The sequence below is a fragment of the Mesocricetus auratus genome, unplaced genomic scaffold (genome assembly GCF_017639785.1).
Source record: "Mesocricetus auratus isolate SY011 unplaced genomic scaffold, BCM_Maur_2.0 Super-Scaffold_100030, whole genome shotgun sequence".
Taxonomy (NCBI): domain Eukaryota; kingdom Metazoa; phylum Chordata; class Mammalia; order Rodentia; family Cricetidae; genus Mesocricetus; species Mesocricetus auratus.
The window spans coordinates 6,941,002-6,967,539 of record NW_024429211.1 but is presented as its reverse complement, the minus strand read 5'-3'; the positions used below and the strand labels follow the sequence as shown (position 1 = coordinate 6,967,539).

The window sequence follows — 26,538 nt, the reverse complement described above, 5'->3', positions numbered from 1 at the left end:
CCCTCCTTGGTCTCTTTGAAATCCACAGCCTCTTTTTCCACTAATTGTTGTTTTGTACATAAATGTCTATGTATATATGTATTCCTACATAAATATAACATTCTCAGTATGTTACCTAGTAAGTATGTTTTCATGGTTGGTCATTAGCTATTGGTGTGTTCTTTCCTGAGACAGACAATTTTTCCTACTGTATAACATCCCTTAGTTTCCTGTAGTTCTTTGCATAGGCTTGATGATTCCTGAGGTTTCCTTATCCATGTTAGCCTGTCTTGTTGGCCTTGATCAATTCATGCTTAGACAGTCATGTTGGTGAGACTGTCTGGGTGCATCTTCTGACATTCCTAGGAAACACAGTCCTGCAGGAGAGTCTCTGATTCTCTGTCTCTCACAATGTTTTAGCCCCCTCTTCCACAATGTTCCCTAGGCCTTCGGTATAGGAATTGCTTATAGATGTATTCACTAGGAGTGGGCTCCACATTCTGCATTTTGGTTGGGTGAGTCTTTTTGTAATGGTCTCCATCTGTTGCAAAAAGAAATGTACTTGATAGGGGATAGGGACTACACTTATACACTTATCTGCATAGATAAGGGCAAACATTAAGAATATATTTAAGGATTGTGCTGGTTTAGTAAAATGGAAAATATGCCCCTCCTCCAAGATCCAGGCCTTTATTTGTCCTCCATAGTTGTACTTGGCGAAGTTTCCAGTACTGGGCATGATCTCCATCACCTTCAGTCCAATTGGTCACCTGGTCACTATCAAGGTATGCATACCACTACTACACCTTTAGGGTTATTGAGCCATGCTGGTCATTGATATAGTTTGTACCCATCATAACCAAGTGTGAATGTCGGTTGCTGCCCTCTTTTGAGAAGGCACCATATGATCTGGTCCTTGGGGAAAAGCCAGTTCTGGATTTCTGGGGCCTCTAGACCCTGTGAACAAAGGGCAGGATGTCTTCAGAAATAAGGGTTTACCTTTCAGCTCTGGGGGCAGGGGTACTAGCTCTGTGCAGTGGCAATAGCCTTCAATGTTTTGGGAGTCTCTTAGCCAACAATGACCAACAACTCAAAGGAGGACTTCTCCTGCCTGTGTTGGATTTCTGTTAGATGGTCTATGGCTCATGGATGAGGCATTGTTAGCTTAGATGTGAACATTTCCTTTTATCTATGCATGGATGTTGACATGTGTCTAGGTATTTTAAGTAGACAGTTGAGTGTCTGTTTTTATTGGGCACTCCTATTGTTTCACCTTCCTCCATCCATCTCCATCCTTCTGTGTTTATCATCTTGACTCTCTTAGTTACTTTGACACTGCCATGACAAAACACCAAGACCAAGGCAAATTGTAGAAGAAAACATTTAATGGGGGCTCAGAGTGTCAGAAAGTTAAGTCCATGACCATCATGCACAGGCAGGAAGGCATGATGCTAGGGCAGTAGATAAGTACTTACATTTGATCCATAAGCAGGAGGTGCACACACACAGAGACACACAGGGACATATGGACACAGACACAGACAGACACAGAGAAAGAGATAGAGACATGGAGAGAGAGAGAGAGAGAGAGAGAGAGAGAGAGAGAGAGAGAGAGAGAGAGAGAGAGAGAGAGACTAGGACAAATGACATGGTGGGCTTTTGAAATCCCAAAGCCCACACATAGTGACACACCTCCTTCCAAGTCCAGAACACCAAATCCTTCCCAAAGGGTTCCCCCAATTGGGGATCAAACATTTAACATATATGAGCCTATGGAGGCCATATTCATTCAAACTATGACACTCCTGCTCCTTAGTTAAAATCTCACATTCTCCCCATTTTCCCCATCAGGTCACTTATAACCTGTTTTTGTCTTCTCAATTTCTCCCCCACCCTCCCACCCTGATAATGGCACTTTTACCTCCCTAGTTTCTACAGTTACTGTGGTATATATCTTAACATCTGAATTTTTTGAACAAGGAGCCTCAGATGAGACAGAATATGTGATGTTGTCTTGTGGGTCAGCGATACCCCACTAAATATGATCCTTACTAGTTCCAGCCATTACTCCCAGATTTCATGACTCAATCTTTCTCCATACTGGACAGTATTTCACAGTGTATACATAACACATTTTAATTACCATTTGCCAGTTGCAGGACTTGGTTGTTTCCATTTCCTACCTACTGTGAATGGAGCAGCATGGGCATGACGGAGAGAGTAACTGCAGAGTAGGGCGTCAAGCCTCTTGAGCATGTGTCAAGGAGCGGCGTAGCTAAACATATGATAGATCTGGTTTTTCTTCTTGACAGTTCTCCACACTGACTTCCGTAAAGTCCTTACCATTTTGCAACCACACTAACAGTGAATGAAGGTTCCCTTTTCCCCACATCCTCTCTGGCACTGGTTGTTGGTTTTTCCATTCGAACTAGCCTAAGATGAAAATCTCAAGATTGTTTTGATTTACATTTCCCTAATTACTAGGGACGATGAACATTTTTTTGAGACATCTTTTAGCCACCCTTTTCCACTTATTTTAAGAATTCTCTGTTCAGGTCTTAGGACCTTGTTTTTTTGAATGGGTGATTGATGGGATCGATTATAAGGTAGGCCAACCTACGGGTCAGGATGTGGGTCTGGGTGGTAGCTGAGCTTTCAGTATGGCCTTCTGGGACCATCTCCCTCAGGTGAGACGCAGAGCCGGCTCTTCTATGCCTATGTCACTGGAGTCACTTCTCCCAAGCCCATAGTGAGGGGTGGGGTTGTCTTTCCCTAGCATGTGTGTCTGTGGGGGGTGTGGAGCAGGCAGCTCTCCCATGAGGGGCAGAGCCAGCACTCCTACTGTAGGGACCGCCGAGGGGCAGGGCCAACTATCCCAGAGCCAGTGAAAGGAGGGGCCCGCTCAGCATAGCCCTTGGGTTTCAGCACACATGGTTCCTATGGAATCCTGTGGTAACACAGGCCATAGACATTTGCAAGGATTTTTATTACCATAACAATCTCCTTGTTTGTTATGGATCTGTTTAGGTTATTGACTTCTTAGTTAGCTTTATGGTTTGCCTGGATCTAGAAACTCAGCTGTTTCATTTAGTTTTGCATTAGTTTAATGGAGTAAAGGTCTAAAAATAGTCCCTTATAATATTATAATATAATGAAGGTTTTGGTGTCTGTTGTAGTGTTTACCAGTGCATTTCTCATTCTGTTAATTTATGTTTATTTATCTATTTCTTCCTCTCAGTTAGTGGGCCAAGGGTCTGTTAATCTCAAAAGAAAGGAAGAAAAAAGGAGAGAAAGAAAGAAAAGAAAAGAAAGGAATAATGAAAACAGCTCCAAGATTAATTGGTTCTTTGTATTGTTTTCTTTGTTTCTATTTCATTAATTTCTGCTCTGATTTTTATTATTTCTCCCCATTAACTGGCTTTATTTTGGCTTTTTCTTGTTTTTCTAAATTTTTGAGTTACAATGTTGTCATTTATTTGCTCATTCTCATTTTTTTAGTGTAAGCACTCAGGGCTATAAATTTTCTTCATGCAACTGTTTCTATGTGTCCCAAAGGTTTCGTTTTATTGTGCTTTTATTTCATTTAATTCTAGGGCATTTTTAATGCTTTATTGGTTTCTTCTTTGACCTATTTATCATTTAGTAATGAAATATTTAGTCTTCATAAATTTGTGTATTTTCTACAGTTTTGTTTGTCGCCAATTTTAGGTTTTACTGGAGTACACTCAGGATACAAGGAGTGAATTCAATCTTTTTGAACTTGTGAAGACATGTTTGTGTCCCAGGATGTGGTCTCCTTCAGAGAAGCTTCTGTGTGTTGCTGAGAAGAATGTGTAGTTTTTTGATGTCTGGATGTAATATTCTGTAGATATCTGTATCTGGGAAAGTCCATTTGATGCCATTTAATTCTTACATTTCTCCATTATTTTTTTCCATGACCTGTTTATTGGAGAAAGTGGGGTACTGAAACCATCTAACATTAATGGGTTGGTGTTAATTGGTGCCTTTTAATCCAGTAATACTGCTTGAGGAGAATGGAGTGTCTGTCCTTACATCTTCTGCTTAGCTTCAGTTTGAATCCTGTTTTGTCAGATGCTCTGACAACAATGTCTTCTTTCTTCCCGCTCACATCTAATGGGGTACTTTTGTCCATTGCTTGAGGTTGGATCTCTTTGTCACTTTGCTTTCAAACGATAGCCCCAGATGGTGAACTGCAATGTATGCAGGCCACCAGAAGGTGTCACTGCAGTTCCCCTTCAATGGCCCGACCTAATTGCTTTTTCCTGCCCAGGTCCTCACTCTTCAATAAAGCTCAACCCAGGCCAGGCTCCCAAGGGAAGTTGTACCTGTACAGTTTGTACATAGCTGGGGTTCAGGAACCTCTACCTAATAGATTCCCAGGACATGCAGCAACTGGGCCTTTCTAAAAAGTAAAAAGTAAGCACAAAAGCCTTTTCTATTTGATCACGCAAAGCTCCCTTCATAGTACTTATGTATTCCAGATGTATGGTGGTTTGATTTTGTTTGTTTGTTTTCTGTTTTGTCTACTTGAGACAGGGTGTTACCATGCCGTTCAGACGTGCCTCTAACTCACAGTTCTTTCCCCTCTTAGTTTTTCAGGCTGGGTTGTCAAGCAGGGGACATCTGAATGCTATTTTTTGTTCCTGTTTGTTTATCAAATGTCTTTTAAGAGGGAAGTCTGTGTATGTCAAGAAAAAGAAAGGTCTGGTGAGCTGCCCGCTCCCATCACATTTCAGAAACAATCAGCTCCTGACCAGCCTTGTTTCATTGCTTTCCCAACCCAGTTGGACTACATTGAAGTTAACACCAAATATCATATTAAGTCATTTGTTGTTCCATGTGTAGTTTCCTGCTGGGACTTACCAGACACAAGCAAATACCCTAAAATGGCAATGACTCCCGGTTTTCATGAAATGGACCAGATCCACTTTAATTTCCCCATGAATTAATTAAGTCTTACAGGGGTAGTAGGACACAGATGTCATGAAGGAAGAGGGGCTCGTATATTTTAGGTTAAAGGGTTAAGTGTGGAAAGAGGACCGAGAAGGAGAAGATACGTTTTACAAGGCAGTTTGCACAGGTGTACGCGGTTGCACAATGTGCTCCCAAAGGATACAGGTTACTAAATGAAAATCTCAGGGTCAGACACAACAAAAACAACACAGGCTACTGCCATTGCTCTTGGTTGCCCAGCATAAAAGGGTAAAACAATATTGTTTATCTGAGCATGGTACAGCATGTCTTTAATCCCCACACTTGAAAGGCAGAGGCAGTTTATCTCTGGAGTTAGAGGCCAGCCTGGCCTATAGGGTGAGTTCCAGGACAGCCAGGACTACATAGAGAGACTCTGTATGTAGAAAATAATACACTGTTGCTGAACACACCACTCTTCACTCTGGTTATGGAGCACAGAGAAATCCACCTAGAATGACCAGACTTCACCCCCCCCCCCATCCCTGGATAACTTACATACTTACAGAAGGTGATATGTAGGCAACTGGAGGAGGAAGGGTATCAGTGGATGTATCCAGTGCTGGATCCCACATATTAAAATAGATGCTGAGATGTTCCTACAGATGCAATTATGGCATGGTAGATATAGGGGTGACCAACCACTTTCTGATTGGATTAAGAAGCCGGCTTCATAGAAGATGTTTTGTTCCTGGTATTATAAATACAGTCAAAGCTTACGACATGGAAAACCATAGGCCCTACTGGGTAAGTTACTGTTGTTTGTTAGGTGGCCGCGGGAGTCAAACCACATTCTAAATATTTATTAAAAATAATATTCACATGGATTTCTGCTGCTCACAGCCTTGATCAGAGAAGCTCCCATTTGTAATGAATGATGGTTAACACAGAGACTTGTAACTGGCCAGTCCCAAGTATAAATCTGAGTGATCAGCAATGGATGGGTTGTCTACCAGGCTACCTTTATCCAAGGTTCGGGCCCTTTGCTGAAGAATGAGCAGAGAGAATGTTTACAGCCTGTGAATGGGATGAAGAGCCATAAAATGCTGACATCTGGACATAGTACGGCTGATCTACACATTAACTTACAGCATCCATAGATAACCACAGTAGATCAAGCCAATCAAAATTATAGCATGGATGGAAAGGAAGGGCCCAAAATTATACTACACCCTTATTGCAGGAGGTAGCAGATGGTGGCTACTAAGGGCGGAAGAGTTACTCCCCTTTGCAATGTGGCTACTGGTAGGTTCCAACGCCCAAGTAGATGACTCCACATGTATGTGTACACCGGCAGTACTAACTGAACTCAGAAGATCCTCAACAATAAAAACTAGAAGCAAAAGGAGAACATGTAGTTGGGATTGAGATGGGGTGGGGCACTAGGAGGAGCTGGACCGAGTTAGCAGTGGATGTATATGATGAGTCTACAGTGTATGAAAGTTCCCGGAAAAATTCCGGTTTTAAAAGAAGTGGCGATGCGTTTGACCAAGAGGCGAATCTTTTCTCTTGCAATCTTTTTGTCTTGTAGTCTTTGCGCTTACCCATGTCTTCGTATCACAGATCCCTCCTCCTACACTGTTTCCTTTTTGGATCTCAGTGAAAAAGATGCAGGAATAGGCGTGCAGAGCGCAGCTCCGCGGGGGGCGGGGGACATAGGCAGAGGGCGCTTGCCTTTCAGATTGTTTGGGAGCCAACTGTAACTCTTCATTCTACATTTTCTTCTGCATGTTTTCTACCACATCGTGCTGCCAAGAACCTGGGAGAAGACACGCCTCCAATGCCATGAGTCTCCGAAGAGCCTTGCCAAAGGAATTAGAGGAAATGAGCAATGTCTGCTTTGGCTTAAGTGTACCCCTCCGCGCACATTTTGGAGCCTTCGTCTCCAGCGCAACGGTGTTAGATGGTGAGGCCTGATGAAGGGCGCTGAGACTCTGCCAGCTCTGCACCCTGGAAGGGGTGGTGCCCATGATGAAAGTACTGCAAGGTGCAAGCTTGTGAGTTCTCCGTCCCGTGGTGGGCGGTGTCCACGATGAAAAGGAGTCCTACACGCTTTGGCTCTTGCTGTTTTGCCTTCTTCCTTCTTTTCTTACAGAGTACCGAACGGTAACTCTACACTCCTTAGCATCCGGAATGAATGTGGTCTTCACGTATTGTTCAGTCTCAAGGGTCGGTTACAACAGCACGGTCCCTGAGATGACATTCCTGAGTCATTGACCCAAAATCCATGGAGCTGAAAGAAAATGCTTTGCCAATGAAGAGAGCAATGCACGAACATTATCCCTAGATATGGGCAGCCAATTTGTTTTGACACAAGTGGAATATGACAATGTAGGAAGACATTATATTTTTTTTGTCAATACAAAAACTTGGAGGTTTCAAATAGAAATGGGAAGTTCAGAAAGTCTATCTACTATTAAGAGACTTGCTGCTTCTCAGCTCTTAAATTCCTTAACACAATTTATAGGGAATATTAACAAATGGAGCTTTATGGCAGTGCGTTAAATTTTGCATAGTGGGTATAACTCTACGAAATGGTGTATTTCCAATAGGCAGATGGATGATATGAGATCATGCTTGTGTAAAAGCTACACTCTAAGAATGGAATTGACCTGGAGATGGTAAGGAAATAGTGTATGAATTGTTTCTTGATTCAGTTTCAATTTTAATAAAGTAATTGACGTCTAATGTGCTATTAGTCATGGTTGATATGACCTTACTGTGGAAGACACCATCAAGTCAAGATAAAGAGAAAACAGCAGGAACTAAACTGACAGCTTCTTCCTACTCTCTGGACATCATAATAGCAGAAAGTGTTACTTAGACTTCTGGGAGAGAACCTGCCTTACTGTTTTATCCAGCTGTGAACCCTAAGAACTACAATACCAAGCCATCAGGCAAGGTGTGGCTACCGGTAAGACAATACCACAATTGTTATAGAGGTAACCAACTGCTCTCTGACTCAATTTGACTTCCATACTGCAGGAGGGATTTTTATGCCTGGTACTATAAACCTTGTTAGAAACTCACAGCTGGGGAAGTCATAGGCCCTAGGGAAACTCTACTTTCCATTACCTAATTTGACGTAGTACCTTCTAAACACCCATATCTGTGCTATTACCTAAATTGGCATAGTACCTTCTAAACACCCATATCTAAGCTTTCCTTTAAAATGAATAGCACTGAATTCAGAGCCACATTGCTGCAAAAAGTTCTGGAAAGGCTAACAGTTCAGTGCTCAATCTTAACTGCAGTATGTTATAATACTTGAGGAAAATCACAGAAGATGCAGAAAAAAATGTAAGAACTATTAAACAAGGGGAAGGGTGGTGGCAAAATTCTGGGTATGACACACTCATTGCCATCATGAATACACAGAAGCTGTGGTTTTCTGCACAGGGAAGACACAAGACTAGACTTGTCAACAGCCAGTAATAGATCGTAGGAGTTCCCATGGGGTCCTACCCATTCTTGATGATGTGTTGGCTCCTGAAAGATTCTGGGGGAAGGAGAATTCTTATTTTCAGATGTGTACTTGTTGGTGAACTCACTAGGCTCCATTGGATAGCTTCATATCCATGTTTACACAGGTAACCCCAGTTAAACTCAGTGGGCTACAAAGCAAAATATAAATACATGAATGTAGGAAAGGGAGCTATCTGGAGAAAGTGAGTTGACAGGGCTGGTAGGGAGATGAGAGACAGTGAAGGAATGAAAATAATTATAATGTATTACATATATGTCTAAAGTTGTCAAAGGACAACTTTGGCTAATTAAAAAGTAATTGAAATTTTAAATAAAATTATATATCACTAGAAAGTTTTACAGAATTAATATATCCAAATTGATATAATTTTTTCAGATGCTAATTTCTGTCCAATGATGACTTTTCACTACAATGAAATCCTCCCCCCAAATTTCTCTCCCTGTCCCTTTCTCATATTATAGATTCATTTAAGAAAGCAATGCAACTTCATAATGGACCTTCTTTAGGAAGAGCAGATGACAGCATGAGCTCCGTTAGACACAGGCTAATAGCTCACTTTGCTTTGGCCTCCATAGTCTACACAACAGCTATAAGAATGAAAATATTTCATCAATTCACCTTGTTACATGTTCAGATTTTTAGAGGCATTTTTCATCCAAATGAGGCCCCCAGGTCTCACACAACAGCGAGCAGGTTTAATAATTTGAGAAAACCCATGCTGTTCCTCATTGTTGCAGAACAGACAAACATCATCTATAAGATGATGGCCTAGGACTCCAGCACTCATTAGTGTCTCTAGAAATACCCCACTCAACACATTTATGAAACCCCAAGAAAAAAAGTGATCCTCATTTCAATTCCTTTTCTTTTTTATTCAAGCTCCACATCTTAGCCCTATTCACAAACTATTGGAATTACTGGCATAGCTCCACGAAAAGGGATCGAAATTATTAGAATCATTTGTCCTTTCCAGACTTCAACCACCAAAGAAATAAAAAGTGTCTAAAAGCAGGGGATGGGTACCAGGCACTTTTATACACCCCACCTGGCACCTGACGCACGTTAACAGAATGCCATACCTAGATTACCACAGTTCTGTTCTCACAAAGTGATGGCCAATAAAAAGTGAACTTCAACCGCATCTTCCTTATTTTCTGGCTTTCTTCACTTTAAAATGTGGCAAGAACTTCTGGATGTAAGAATGTTGCACAGATAATAAACTGTTTTCTTTTTAGAAGCTAGTCACATACTTAGTCAACTGCCATTCTCCAAATGAGACACTGCATGAGTGTATCTTCACGAGCTATTAACACAGGTGACGGGGCTTGGGTAGCCACCTACACACAGTAAGCAACTATTAAGCGCCTACTGGGAATGGGTTTTGGAACCCAGAGCAGACTTCCTGATCTCTCCAAAGCAGCATGAAGAAACTTTCTTGAAAATATTGCAAAAAATGTGCAAAAAACAATAAGATCCATAAAACCCCCAAACAATGTATAATCTAAATACACCGACAGGCACAATTCACTGTTATATTAGATGTTCAGCCACCAGTAGGAGACACGGTTTGGTTAATGTATTTCTTATTTCCATCTGTCCATCTGAGGTGCCCATGGCTCATCACAGAACCACGTCTTCTGCTCCCCGCGGCCTTCACACCCTGTTACAGTGGATGCATCAGCTCAGGAGAGGGCAGCACTATGGAGCTTCTCCTGAAGCCTGGAAAACACCCGTCTCTCTTTTGCACATCTAACTATGAACTGTTAAATAAGTGCGTGGCACTAAGAAACATGCCTTTGAGAAACGAGAGGAATTAGAAGGGAAAATGATGTTTCCTAGTTTGCTTTTCTAATATGACTTTATCTGGATTCAAGATGATAAAACTAAGAATGCAACTGACCCCTTGTCATCTTGACACAGAAATATCACTATTAAGCCAGGAACCTTTCCTTTCTGAGTTATTCCCAAGATCTCATGCTAATATCAGTATTCCAAGATAAAACAAAATGTAACTTTTAAAAGTCCCAGAGTCTTAAAACATAATACCAAAGACTTAAAAAATTCAATCCCTTTAAAATATACAACATTTCTTTAAAAGTTAAAAGTCTCCAGGTGTTGGTGGTGCATGCGTTTAATCCTAGCACTCAGGAGACAGAGGCAGGCAGAACCCTGTGAGTTCAAGACCAGCCTGGTTTACCGAGCGAGTTCCAGGACAGGCTCCAAAACAATACAGATAAACCTGTTGGGGAAGTCCTGTGTATATGCCAATAAAGCACTGTTGGCCAATAGGGAACTAAGATAGGTGGGACTAGGAGTCCAGGAGGACTCTGGGAAGGAGAAACACAGAGAGTCAAGATGTAACGCCATGGGGTAGGAAGCCCGGGAAGTTCTCCGGTAAGAGAAATACTTAGATTAACAATTATGGGGTAATTACTTAAGTCAGAGGTAGCCAGTAAGAAACAAGCAAGGCCAACAGCTTCATAATTAATACAGTGTCTTGTGTGTTTATTTGGTGACTACAACGCGGCAGAGCCCAGGAGACTGGCGGGGGATAAACCAAAGCGGCAGCAAGGAAAAGGCTTCTCTTTACAAAAGAAACCCTGTCTCGGAAAAAAAAAAACAGTTAAAAGTCTCCCAACTGTATGATCCTACAAATCAAAATAAAAAGAATCTCTTTACAACTTCTTATTCTAAGAGGAAAGAAACAGGAAACAGTCACAAATGAAGAAAAGCAAAACTCACCTGAGCTCCCCTGGTCAATTTCTGAAACCTGCAACACATACAGATTGTCTTCTAGGCTCAGGCTAGCTCCATGCCACACCTGCTAGTGTCCTTGGTGGTTATCCTATGGTACTGCTATCTCTAATATTTTGGGGTCTTAAAAAGCTTCATCTTCACCAATGGCCTCCAGGCCTCCCTTCAGGGACTCAACCTTGTCACATGGCACCAAACCTTCCTGTTCTCCATGACCTCTTTGACCCTGCATATCTAATGGTGCCAAAAACATTAAGTACCACCCGGGAGACTCCCACACATCACCAAGTTTGACTGCCAGCAAGAGATGTAGCGTTGGTCTTCTCTAAACCATAGCTTCTGTGTTTTGACAATGGGAAATCCTCCCAGAGGATTTCAACTCCATGATGCTGGTCTTTTCTTAGTCACCAATAATTTCCCAAGTACAGTTTAATAGATTCAACTGTCCCAGTGTAATGAAGGTCTCCCTTTAATCATGCTAGGGTTTTGTCAGTCACAGCCAGTTCCTCACTCCAGCTGACTCTTAATTGAAAACAGCTCATAAATGGCTCTCTCTGATAGACTCCTTGCTTCCCACTGAAACTCCACAAACCAGGCCCCCATTATTTGCATTGCCCTCAACATTCTCATCTTCCAAGCTTTTACAGACCTGCCCATTAAGCTCAGAATACTTAACAGCTTTTCCAGCCCAAAGTTCTAAATGGCACCCCAGTTCTCCAAACACAACATAGTTGGGACTGTCATGGTTATATCATACCTTCCTGGTACCAATTTGTCTCTTAGTTCACATTCTATTGCTGTGATAAAGACCTTGACCAAAAGCAACTTAAGACATACAGGATTTATTTCACCTCACAGGTTGCAGTCCATCTTAAGGGAAGTCGGGGCAGGAACTCAAGACAAAAATTGAAGCAGAGTCGATAGAGGACTGCTGCTCAGTGGCTTTCTCCTCATGGATCTCTCAGTTTGTGTCTTCATACAACCCAGGACTGTCTGTCAAGGACTTGCACCACCCACAGTGGGCTTGGCAGATCCCAAATCAATCATGAATTAAGAAAATGTCCAACAGTCATGTCTAAAGGTCAATCTGATGGAGATATTATCCTAATTAAGGTTCTGTCTTCCCAGATGACTCTAGTTTCTGTCAAGTTGACAAAACAACTGAACAGAACAGGTGTGCTAGAATAGACAGGTGAATACTGGAAACATTCTTTGGTAGAAAATGTCTTTAACACATCATGTTCATGGATTGGTAGAATTAACATTCTGAAAATGACCATCCTCCCCAAAGCTATTTAAAGATTCACTGCAGTTCCAATCAAAAGCCCTATCTCGTTATCTTCAGAAATAGGGAAAAAACTATTGCAAAATTCATGTGAAACCACAAAAGACCCTGGATAGCAGAAACAGTTCTGAGTAAAAGTAACAGATCTGGAGATATTGCCATTCCAACTCTTAAAATACATGACAGAAAAACAGTAGTTAAAACAATATGGTACTTGTGCAAAAACAGACCAAGTATACCAAAATCAAAGGCTATAATATGTAACTCCAGAAACTTAATACTTGACAAAGGATGCCAAAACACAAGCCAGAGAAAAGAAAGCATCTTTCTTTCTTTTCTGGGAATGGTTCTGGGAAAATTGAATGTCCATGTGGAGAAAGAATGAAATTAGACTCTATTTTGTCTGTCTGTCTGTCTGTCTGTCTATGCTCTTACACACAAACTAACTCCAAATGGACCAAAGGCCTAAACTTAGAACCTGAATCACTGGAACTGCTAGAAGAAAACTTAGGCATGATCCTACTTGATATAGGACTTTCTGAGTGAGACTCCATTTGCTCAAGATTTATGATGGGCAGTTGCCAAGTGGGACTTCATGAAACTAAAATGCTTATAATCAGCTACAAAACTATGAAACAGTTGAAGAAGTCACAGAATGGGAGAGAATTATTGCCTGCTATGTGTCTGAGAGGGTTAATATTAAGAATATGCAAATAACTCAAAATCTGAAGTCAACAACAACAACAAACTGACAAAATCAAACAAATAAAAACAAATGACCCTTTAAATACTGGGCCTGGTATATGAACAGAGAACTCTCAAAAGGAAAAAATAGCTAAGAAATAAATGTATATATAAAAAGTTCATCATCCGCAGCAATTAATCAATTAAGTTAATTAATTAAAATAGTAACCCAAGGAACTTAGAGATTTCCTCTTCTCCTAATCAGAATGGCAAAGATCAATGGATCAACCAGCAAACAGGCTGGAGGGGATGTGGGGTAAAGTGAACCCTCATTCACTATTGCTGTGGTTGTAAACCTGTGAAGCCACTGTGGAAATCAATATGTATGGAGAAATCTCAAAGAACTGAAAATAGATCTACCATATGTCCCACCTATGCCACTTCTCAGAATGTTTCCAAAGGACCCGACTTCCCATTCCACAGATGTTTGCTTAATGATATTTATGGCTTCTTAGCTATTGACAATAGCTAAGAAATAGAAATGGCCTAATACCCTGTGACAGATTAATGGATAATAACAATAGGATACATGTACATGCTATGGAATACTATTCAGTTTTGAAGAAGAGTGAGTGCATGAAATTGGCAGATAAATGGACAGAACCAGAATAGATTGTATTGTAAGAGTTATCCACACCCAAAAAGAAATGCACATGGCTGCATGGCATATTCTTTCTTATTGGAGGCCCCTAGTTGCAAATCCTCAGATATATAGCCTATAGCAACTACAGAAACCAGGAAAAGAAAACTTAACTAGTGTCAGGATGGGAGGGTGATGACGGAGAGGAATAAGGAGGGGAGTAGCAGAATACAAATAGTGTGATAAGAAGAATGGAATAGTGGGACTCCTAAGAGAGGGAAGGGGAGGTAAATACAGAAGAAAGTGGGAGGGAAGTGAGGGGGACTAGCATGGAGCTAATAATCTGATAGGGCAAATAGGGAAAGAGGAGCTCCTTCGGGAAGGGGGGAGTGAGGTAGATAAAATAGCAATATGGATGTGTGAAAAAGCCTCAAGGAATCCCACTATTAACTGTTTACTCAAATAAACAACAACAAAACCCTAAAACAACAACAGCCTATAAGGCACACAATTTGGTGTGTCAATGTATATATAGTTTTAATAAACTTTTCTCATCTTGACAGATGGCCCTCTCTCTAAGAATAAAAGACTATCTAACAAAAACCCTAATACCAGATGAGAAGCCCTCTTTTGAGCTGTTTCTCCCTGCTGTCTATGAGACTCCAAAAACCTACAGACTATTGCTGCTACCCTTGGTTACCCTCATCAGCAGATTGAAGTTAAGTCCCCATTGCTTAAGACACCATGCACTTCAGAAATAGTGCAATCCTACTCAACTTTAACATCTATAATCACATCAATGGCCAGCATGGCACAATAACCCTACAGGTATACTAGTGGTACACATACCTTGGCAGTAACCAACATCTCCCTAATTGGACTTAAACCCCACTCAACAACAGATGCTATGACTAGTCACTATTAGTTAAGTCATGGTTGTTGGAAGAGAATCTAAAACCATTGATTTGCTAAGCCAGCATAATCCCTAACAATATTTTATAAAAATGTATCTTTATATCATAGATATGTGCAATCTTCACAGCATTTGGAGACCATTACAGAAAACCACCACAACCAATCAAATGCAGAGTCATGGAGCCCACTCCCAATGGACACCTCTACAAAGCACTCCTAAAAGTGGGCAGATAGAATGTAAGAGCCAACGGATCATTGGTTATGAGATTGTGTCTCTCAGTATCATCAGAATCTGTACCCATAGGTTCTCAGCAATGACTGTTCGAGCACCAGCTAAACAATCACGACAGCAAGGAACATACCATATGGGATGGAGAAAGACCTATGAGACCTCAAAACTACACAGAGAACCACAGGTGGCCGAGTAAAGCTGGGCATGGGAGAGATAGTCGACTCCGTTTAATAATACACAAATTTGTTGTGCAGTGCCAGAAGGTCAGCCCTGCAAACATACATACAAGAAACATATGGACTGAACAGATTACATTTAGGAATATATATGCACATGCAAATACATATGTATATATGCGTGGAATGGCAATCAATGTAAAAAAGGCGCCATGAATTTGTCGGAGAGTCAGGATGGGTATTGTCTGGAGAGAGGATATTATAATATCTAAACCAACAAGAAGCTCTTGAGCAAAGCAAAGGTAATTTGTCTTCAAGGTAATTTGTGATAGTTGCCTGCTCTGTGTCACCTTGCCGAGGTCACTCTGGCATTGCCCTTGACCTCTACAAAGAAGGATTTTCAGTAGTGGGCAGACAAACAGCATAAACCAACTGAAGATCTCAGATCACAGTGTAGCAGCCAGTGAAGCAGGAACGCTGCTGTGCCCAGAGCCCACTGACTCAGGTGGCACCTTAGGAGTAAGGACCCAGGAGACATCCTCCCACGCTGCTTACTCAAGGCAGCAAGGACTACAACAGAGGGAGTAGCTCCAAGAAGAGCGGTTTACTACAAAGTTGCTCAGAACGCTTTGTTAGAGACTTGGTCCTCTTCTCCCAGACAACATGGGATGGCTCCTTAACAAGCCCCGGGAATTTGAAGGATTGTGGACTTCCATAGTTTACTTCTCATCTCAAGGCAGAACATAGGAGTAGTGGTGACCGTTCCTGAATGGTGGTCCTTGATCGACGTTCATTCGTAGTCACTGGCTAGAGTTAAAAGTGGAGACGGCCTATTCTAGAAAGCCCTGAATGAGCTCATTGGTTATAGTATCTCATACATGCCCTGAGATAAAGGATGACGTGATTAAAAAATGGTGGGCAGCCGGGCGGTGGTGGCGCACGCCTTTAATCCCAGCACTCGGGAGGCAGAGGCAGGCGGATCTCTGTGAGTTCGAGGCCGGGCTGGACTGATAGCCTCCAAAACAATACAGAGAAACCCTGTCTCATAAAAACCAAAAAAAAAAAAAAAGAAAAGAAAAGAAAAGAAAATGGTGGGCATGGGAAAGTAGGAGCCGACTTAAGCTCACAGTGATTCCCCACCATGCTTGAGCTCTGTTTTCGCTTTCCGTCCATAAACTAGGCGTGTGCGTCTGTTAGGGGGCGAACCGGGCTGCGCTTCTCTGCAGACTGACAGGAAATGCACGTGCAGAAGTAAGCACAGGTGTCGTTCTTTAACCGCTTTGGGGCACTATGCCTGGATCAGCCAATCAGGAGAGCGGGACACAAGCAGGGGCCAGCTACGTGGCCGCAGCCTGGCCGTACATGCTAACTCTGAGATTTCCTAACAATGGCTTCACTCCCCAGTTAGTTACTCTGAAAATTCTGAAAGCCAGCCAACTTTCTCAGACATCAGTGACATCACTGCAATAGCAGTGTTACTTTCGTAGCAACCCCTCAAGCGTCGACCCTGTTACCCATGACACAGATACCAAGCATAGGACATCGCTATATATTTTAAATTTTTCAACCAAAATGGCTTGCCGGAGCAGAGCTGTGCTCACAGAAATGCATGCACATCCTAACGGATGATTCTTTCTTCCTTTCCATCGTCCTTCTCTGAGACTAGCAGTCGTTGTGACGGTGGTCCCCACAGGCACTTTGTGTGTGTGTGTTCTTCTATTTCGCTTAGGTCCCAGCACTGTCCTTGGCCAAAGACAATGTAGCCAGATGGCCTCTCCTTTTGCAGGAAGGAGAGTTAGGCCACCAGGGTAATTTGTTAGAATGAAATGACTGATGGTTGCGAGGCGGGGTGGGACAAATGTTTCCTACACTTGGTTACACATCAGTGGAAAGCGTGGTCTCTGTTTCTAGCACTGAGCTCGTTATTAAGTCCCCGGGGTGGTGAGGGCTGACCCGGAGCTCCTGACACTTTACTTGGCTCCACCATACACCATATACCATACAGAGAAACAAAACAGAAAAAAAATGAACAGTGTAGCTGGAGATTATCCATTTTTACTTCACATCACACACACACACACACACACCAACATGCAATGCATGCACAGAGCCAATCAACAGCAAAAAAAAAATGCCCCATGAACACTTTGGATAAATTAAAAAGAGAACAAGTTAAGAATAAAGGACAAAATCTATCAAGAATTAGAAAGGCAAAACCATGTTTCTCCTCCATAATCTAAGGTGTGGTTCAACCTCTCCCATCCGTTCCCATCACATTAATTATTATTAATAATTAATTAAATTCTTTCTGAAAAGGCACACGCAAGAACAGAACAAGAGCACAGTCATCACCCAGTGGGGGTTCTGGCCAGGTCTTTATGCAGTTGCTTAAGAGTCCTCTAGGCACACGGACTCTTCCTCGCTCAGATTCTGTATCCACTCTCTCCAAACCTCTCCATAAACAGAGAGCCTGTGTTGCTGAGTCTGGTTTTAAAGTTTTCCAAAGGCAAACACAGTGTGAGAATGGCTGGTAGAGCTGTGAAAACAGAAGGATAGACAAGCAGCCTCTTCTTGTCTGGTTTCTTTCCTATGTGCTTGGATTTGGTTGCGCGAAAAGCTGACAGTGTCATACAACAAGAACATCTGCTCCACTATGTTCATAGCAGCATTATCTGTGATAGCCAGAACCTGAAAGCAACGTAGATGCCCCTCAGCAAAAGAGTGGATAGAGAAAATGTGGTACATTTACACAATGGAGTACTATTCAGTAGAAAAAAAAACAAAATGGAATCTTGAAATTTGCAGGCAAATGGATGGCACTAGTAGAAACCATCCTGAGTGAGGTAACCCAGTCACAAAAAGAGAAACATGGTATGTACTCACTCACTTACGGATGTTAGACATGAATCAGGGGAGTGCCAGCATACAATCCCACTGCCAGAGAGTCTGGGAAATAGAACCTTCATTCAGTGGTTGATGGAAGCAGAGGCAGACTCCCACGGCTAAGCACTGAACTGAACTCCTAGAATCCAGTGTCAGAAAGGGAGAACTGATGGGCAAAGGAGTTAAGACTGGGCTGGTTTAACCCACAGAAACAGTTGACCTGAACAAGGGGGAGCTCTTGGACTCCAGATAATGGCTGTGTGGAAAGCATGGGACTGACCCAGACCCCCTGAATGTGGGTGTCAGTGAGGAGGCCTAGATAATCTATGGGACCTTGGGTTGTATTTATCCCTGGCATACAAATAGACTTTGAGTGCCCATGCCACAATATGGGAGGTTCTCTCAGCCGGGACTCTTGGGGAAGGGCCTAGACCCTGCCCTGGATGAAATTACAGTCACTGGAGATCCACCATGGAGGGCCTCACCCTCCCTGGGGATCGGAGTGGAGATTGGGTGGGGGACTGGGGGTCCTGGTGGAGAGGACGGGGGAGAAGGGGAAGAAAAGGGAGCTGGGATTGACATGAGAAACAAGCTTGTCTCTAACCTAAATAAACAAATTAAAAAATAAATTAAATATCAAAAAAGAAAAGCTGACGGTGTCTGAGTACTGTAACTCAAGGGACATGTATGACAGACAACTGTGGCTGTTGCCACCTGCCAAAGGTCTGGTGAATTTTCAAATTGACCTTCATCTTTGCTTCATGGAATATGAGAAACACGGTTTTGTTTTCTGCTTTGGTTAATTCTACAATATTTGACTTTGATGGACCAAGTGTCTCAGTAATGCCATGACCCAGTGATTCCTTCTGGTCATCGGTTTTGCGGAGAGCACAGCTGATGCCACAGACATTTCTCCTTTTTCTTAATCATAGTCCATGGAGGGAGGGACAGGAGAGAGAAAGGGGAGAGAGTGACATATTAGCACCCTTAATTTGAGCAAACAACAACTGGTTCTTTAAGTCAGGAATCTTTTTGTCACCCATCAAAACCCCTTGACGCCTCTACCCCACCACACGGACTTACATCAGGAGAAAACACCATTTAAGTTGCCCCATGATGGAGAGAATCTGAGTGAGAGATACTCCTTACAGGCTCCTACAGTAGACAGCGATGTCAGTGATATACAGAGGGGGTGAGAGTGACTAACACTGGCAGTTTCTATGCTGTGGTTGGACTCCCCCATGCGGACTGCACAGCTGTGGTGGACTACACATGATCTTGTAGAGAAAACAAGCAACCTTCACTAAGCCTTTCCCTATGGCCTCAGTTTACTCAGTTTTATTCAACAAGGCTCATGGGCCTGTCTAAGGGGGATTGCAGGCATCCAGGCACCAGGATTCCTCTGAGCCATGCCGTCCATAAGGATCTGAGTATGTCAGCTCACTGAAGCCGGAATGAACTATCAGATAGGTATTCACATCTACAGGGATGGCGTGACAGGGGCAGAAAGAGGCCAGGAATGATCAGAGCATCAGTTCTGAGTGGGGTAGACAAACAGAGACAATGGCTCAGCCTGCATCTCCCACAACTCAGGTTAGACTAGCGTGACTCTTAATAGGAAACCCAAGGAGAATCTTGGACCTCATGCACAGGGCCAGGGAACTCTGCCACATCTCTGAAATGTGCTCAAACATTTGGCCAGCTGTCCCAATGCAAATGAACTTGAGAATCTGAGTAGATTCCCTGGGACTTTGGACTCTGCTTGTATGGCATGTGGGTGAACATTCTGCTTGAAAGACAGTCTACCTCATGGAAGGAATTTGTGCCTTTCTTCACACTTGGGTATTTACTTCCTAGGATACAGGGCCACTGTTAATGTGAGGTATCAACTGCTCTTTGGTGCTTAACTCCTCTATTGTAGAAGAAGAGTTTTCAAAGAGCACCTCTTCTCTCTTTCCCAGGTCAGAGAGCATGGAAGGGAAGCCCCTCACTTGCTGGGAAACACAACCTGTCTGTCTGATGACCCACCTCACTGAGTACTAAGCACTTAGTTTGGACCACAAACCCTCTGATATGACTTGAGAAACATCTCCTAAGAAGCATTCCTGAACATGACAGCATCATCTCTCAAGAATGAAAGACTCAAGAGTTCCAGGGCCACGGAAGGTTTTTCCCAAGCTTCTAGAAAACTTCTGAGGCCAGGCAATGTGTGGCACACTCTGATTCCTGCAAGCAGGTCCTGTGATGACATTGCATGAATGAATCTTAAGTTGAGAGGCTTCCAAGTACTCTAAAAAAGCAAGGGTAGAACTATCCAAGACTGCTGGTGCCACAGATGCCATACATGGAGCTGTAGGGGTTTGTGTTTTTCCTGCTGTATTAAATCTTGCTTTTATCTGATCACTCCTTACTACGTCCGATTCTTCCCTGTGGGTCTGGAAACGTTTACTCTGTGCCACTGTATATTGGAAGTGTGTCACTTTTCATTTTATCAGAGCTCATGGCTTCATTTGTGTGAGTCTCGGAAGAGACATCGGACTTTCAAACATTGTGGGAACTGTGAAACACTATGGAGACTTTGAAATAGGATTGGATGCCTGTTGCATTGTAAGTCGGCTATGAGCTTACAAGGATCAGAGATGGAAGGCTGTGATTGAAAAGGGGTGCGTGTGTGTCAAATTGGAAAAGGGTGGACTGACGCTGGTTAACTCTGACTGTCAACTTCACAGGACTTGGAAGAAGCTAGGAGATAAGCCTTTTTGTGTGTGTGTGGCTGTATTTCCAGACAGTTTCAACTAAGCTAGCAAGACTGACACTGAATATGAGCAGCACCGTTCAATAGGCTGGGTCCTGTGTGACTACTCCCACCAGTAGGCTGGGTCCCGTGTGACCACTCCCATCAATAGGGAGTAACGTGGGAAAGTTAGACTTAAGAACTGATGTTAAAATAAGCTACATGACTTGTTTGATGACAGCTGTGTCAGTCTTCTCAGACAGTTCGCTCACGACATGACAGCCTAAGTGAGGCACAGGCTACAGAGGAACTCAAATATTGTTATTTGATGGGGACACACGCCAGCATTGTGCGGTGATGAGTCAGCTCGTGCCCAGGCTGCCTGTCTTTCAGGAGAGTCTGCAAAGGTAACTCATATGTGGATGAGTGGTACAAGGCTCTGCTTTCTGAGATTTCTTAATCACAAGCCTTTTCCTAGTATATTAAAACATCTCCATGCCTACATGTTAATTTCCTATCAAGATGATAACGTTTTTTTTACACAGATGAATAAAACATAGTGTTAAAACTGATTTCACTTGTCCCTAACATGTAAAACCTCAAAGCAAACGTGTGGCATGCAGTTTGTCTTTAAGGGTAGCACTGGCCTGAGAGATTGTGAAAGAATTAGAAATGTGCATCTCAACACGAGGAATTAGAAGCCATGACACTACTCAGTGAGTGAATGGAGAACACCCGGCTGGCAGAGTGTGGAAGAGGGAACCCAGTTCTTGAGCTTAAAATGTTGTATTTCTGCACTGAATAGTCCTAAATTTGTTGCCAATTAAAAAAATATTGAAAGTATTTCTAGAAAAACTCAGGACATCGTATTCTGTGAAAATTGAATTGGCCTGGCAAAATACTTTTAATCTTAACTTTGTCAACTTTGGAAATTATTATATAATTACATCATTTCCATGTTCCTCCATCTCTATACCCATCCTTGCTCTCTCCCAAATTCCTGACCTCTTTTTTCTTTTTTTTAATATTCTTTTTTTATTTAAATTAAAAACAAGCTTGCTTCACATGGCAATCCAAGCTCTCTTTTTTCTTTAATTGTTGTTAAATACACATTTCAGAATATATGTGTATATGTGTTTATATATACATAAATTTATATGTACATATACTTATGTACATTCCTGTATGTGTTAACACAAGCTAATCAGTCCGCATAATGTTACTTGTAGGTCTTCAGGGCTGACCATTTGGTGTTGGACAAACAGTTGGTGTTCTCATCTCTGCAAAAGACTATTTCTTCCCTCTTAGCAACCTTGGGTGCCTCTTGGGACTTCTCCATGAATGTTAGCATGTCCGTTGGCCTCACCTTTGTCCAGCTCATATTTAGGAAGTCATGTGGGTGAGACTTTATGGATAGAGCCCATGACATTCCTAGGAGACACAACCTCACAGTTTTTGCTGGAATTGGCTGACATTGGAGAACAACTGCCTCAAAGTTGTAATCTGAAGTCAGTCACAGCCCCCACTACTCCCTGATGTCTCCTGGAGGCTGGCATGGAATGCTGACTGACATTTGCTACTTTAGAGCATATGTATCTTCTTCTTACGGGTGAAAACAAAGCATATGTAACAAACAGAGGGTTTTGATGAATGCAAATGTTACAGGGGGAGGAATTAATTCCTGGCCTGCAATTCCTTCCTCTACAGAAATTTCTCATAACTGCGCAGAGCGGTGCACCTGGTATGACTAACCAGATACCATTTCCTACCCGGTGTGCAGTTTCCCTATCAAATGGGATTTCATATGTGCAGCATCAGCTATCTCTTTTTTCTAGAGGCTGACCTTTCATAATCTTGATGGTGTCCTTTGAGGTGTGACCGTTTTCAACACAACGGCACCCGCTTTGTCTATTTTTTCCTTTGTTGTTCATATTTCTGGCTCCAGAGCCAAGCCACCATGAGCTAACCCACAATCACAAGGAACCACATTCATTTTCCTCCAAAGGTTGCATAGGTCAGTTTTGACTGCAGTTCCCTTCCTTGGCAGATACATATGCCAGCATCTCAATGTTGTCGGTGGAAAAGGCCATCATGCCTCACTGAATTATTATGATACCTTTATCAAACATTAATTGACCATGACCATATTTTCTAAATTTCAGAATTCTCAGTTATATTTCATGGTATGTGTATCTTTCTGACAATAGCAATGCAGTCTTGGTTTTGTAGGTGCGTTAGTGGGTTTGAAATCACATGCATGAGGCATGTAAATTTGTTCTTTGACAAAGAATATTTTGGCCATTCTGGAGCTTTTGCAAACGTTTTGAAGAGTTTATCACTAACTTGTCAATTTGGGGTCCAAAATCTAGCGGGGGTTTTCATAAGGTTTGTATTAACTTTTTGAAGAGCATTATTATCTTAATAAAATTAAAGAGTTTTGTTCACTAATAGGATGCCTTCCCATTTATTTAGCCTGTGTTTCTTTAGATTCAATCAACTATTCTACCTTGGTTTGCACTTCCCAGTCACTGAAGACCACACACGAGTGGGCTTAGGGATTTCATTCAACATAAATTCTAGGGTAGGCCAACGAGCTTGTTGCACAATGGGCTGATTTTGGTAGCTTAATTATCTAAGAGCAACTTTCTCACCAGTCTGTGACCTGACAGACATGAAAGGGTTTTCTACTAGGCATTGGTATTATAGCTGGTATATGCCCGTAGGCGCAGCATTGAGAAGCTGAGGGAGATGAGTTCAAGGCATACTTGGCCTACACAGAGAATCTGTCTCTAGGAAAGAAAAACAACAGTGCTCTGAATGTCCATATTAGTAGGTCTTCATGAATATCCATAGGTAGGTCTTCATGATTACACAAGTATATATGTTGTTCCTCAGAGTCAAATGTCTAACTACACAACATCTAGTTCTCCTAGTATGATTTTAGTTTTGGAAGAAACTTCTAAATTCTTTTCTATTCCTGCCAGTTTAGATTCGCATCAACAGGATGTCCAGTGTCTTCTACCTTCTTACCCTCTACTCTGTATTTCAGACATTCTAATCATGTGTAGTGACAGTTCTTCCTGATTCCAACATGTGTTTACTGACTTTAATGATGTGTGACTTCGGTAGGTGCTTCTTTTCCCTCTGAATATCACCTTTGGCTGAACGACTATTTATGTTTGTTTCATTTTTAAATTGTGGTTAAAAAATGCACAGAGGATCAATGAGACAAATAATCAGTGGATTAAAGGAACTCATGTAAAGGGAAGAGAGAACTGACTCCACACACTTGCTGTTGCTTCCCTCTGTACTCATCACACACACACACACACACACACACACACGCACACACACGCACGCACACACACACACATGCACACACACACACACATGCACACACACACACACACACACACACACACACATGCCCAATATTTCTTATGATGGCGAGGCAAACTTATTTCTACCTTAGGATACTGTGAAAGCAATACACAATTTTAAAACACCTTTCTGAACATATGGGACTTCATGAGGCTGTTGTTTCCACATGGGTCTCTCTGGTGACTCTGAGCAGCATCCAAAGCAGACAACCAACCCTGTAATCACTGAGGGTGCAAAATAGGCACCGAAGAAAACTTTGTTTCTCGGTTGCGGCTCTCAGTGCATCGGCTGCATTCAATAAATCTGCAATTTAGGGTGTTCTCAACCTAACAATGCCTCCATCTGGACGTGTTCCCACTGTAAGTTGCAAAGCACTTGCACATTGTTGCTGGGGCACATCAGCTCCACCAGCATTTCAAAGGCCACGCAATATCTAGAAATTAAAGCACAAAAGTACATTGGTGGTAATATATCATGATCAGTCAGTCAAGCAGATAGAAAGGCTTTTTTTCTCATAATGTTGATATTTAACCAAGAAAACCAAAACAAAAAAGAGAAATAAACTATATTCAGAATAACTGTAAAGAGAGAATCTTTGAAGTATCAATCTACACTCATTTTGTCTCTTACCTCTTTTTTCTATGAAGAACCTCAAGACAGAGGCTATAGGGGTTGTAGTGACAGTAACTACTGCTCTTCAGAAGACCCATGTCCAATTCCCACAATCCACAAGGTGTGGCTCACAACCACCAGTAATTCCAGCTTCGTGGGTTTGCAGATAAAAACAGGAAGTCAAAACAACACTAACAGAATATTTTTTAAAAATCTTTTTTCAAATCTCCTCTTTCTAACACTATATATATATATATATGCTACTCATCTTTTACTTTCGGTGTGATCAATTTCGACAACTGTTCTATACCAGACACAGAATTAATTATGTCTAGTTTCATGAGATTATAGCAGCCTTTCTGGTATTTTATTCTAATTACTAACTAGTTCCAGAAGGGATATATATATATATATATATATATATATATATATATATATATATATATATCCTTTACATATACCAAATTACTTTATTTCTAATCTATTTTCTTTCTAGAAACAGAGCAAATGTCAGGCACAGATAATCCTGTTCTGGAATGGAAGACTTAGAAGATTTCGCAAAATAGTTAAAGAACTTTAGAAAGCATGAGGGTGTGAGGGAAACTGGCAGTGGAAGAAACAGGATTGTAAGACGATGCCTGAGATGGAGCACTTGGAGCCCTGCCATCTCTGCTGGCCTGTGAGCCTGGAGGATCCCAACCAGACAAGAAAGAAGACCAGGCCCAAGGCCGGGTCCTGGCAGAAGGTAAGACCGCAGAGACGCAAAGCCCTCAGCTGGGGGTGTCTTGAAGACTCTAAAAGGAGACTCCTATCCATCCTTGCCTATGAAGGAATGCAAGAGGAAAAGTGGTTTTTTTAACTTGCAGATTTAGATTCTCGAGCTTGAAATTGCAAGAATGTATAGGCTTAAGTTCACACCATATGTATAACCCAGCTTCTCTGGATTAAACTTTAAAGTGATAGAAAAAGCGAACCACTAACTAATGTCCAACATGTATGACTCACAATGACATACTGAGTAACAGAGACCAGACACTGACTATGGAATTATGGACCAGGCACCTAACTTACAGTGATACAAACCAGATCCATAATTACCTCGGGAGGGAAGGGGAATCACTTGCAAAGATGTGAAGATGGGTGCAAATTTAATTAGTTCAATGCATGCTTAGAAAGCATATGGCATCAATAAATTCACAAAGAAATTCCTGGAGGAGGTCCTAAGAAACATTAATTCAAATTAACAAGTGATTCAGCGACAAACTGCACAAATGTCTCCTGCGGAGATGAATGTTTTGAAACTCTTTCAAAAGAGAAGTCATTGAAAATTTGGTAAAGGAATCCAAAATTGAGTATGAGACTAGAAAAAGGAGCAAATGGAAAGCCTATTAGTATAAAATGATCACTTAAATTACAAACTCAATAGATGCGGTAACGGCATATCGACGTATTGCAAAGAGCAGCAGAAGCAGCCGGTCAGCGACACATACGGCTGCAGAGTATGCCACACTCCGACTTTTAAATAGAGACAACAGCTGCCCAAAGGGATCTGTATGTAACTTTACCACACTACAGGCATGCACATTCAAGCTGGACACCAGTCATTTGTGCCATCGACACATACGGTAAGTTTAGATTCAGCTAGTTAATAACTGTTCTTTACAAGAGATCATTTTCTTTACCAAGTCTAAGAGGTCAGTGAAATTCTGTGCTGCACCTTGGAGTTTTCTGAACTTAAAGTCAATTCTAAAGTGTGTCTGTCCCCAGATGTCACAGTCTGCCTG

At 41.9% G+C, this 26,538-nt stretch overlaps 1 protein-coding gene across 2 annotated transcripts in view; it reads right to left on the bottom strand.

The window, feature by feature from the left end:
- Positions 1-26,538, bottom strand: part of Gabrg3 (gamma-aminobutyric acid type A receptor subunit gamma3) — a 580,888-nt gene that overhangs the window by 193,702 nt on the left and 360,648 nt on the right. The window lies entirely within an intron of this gene.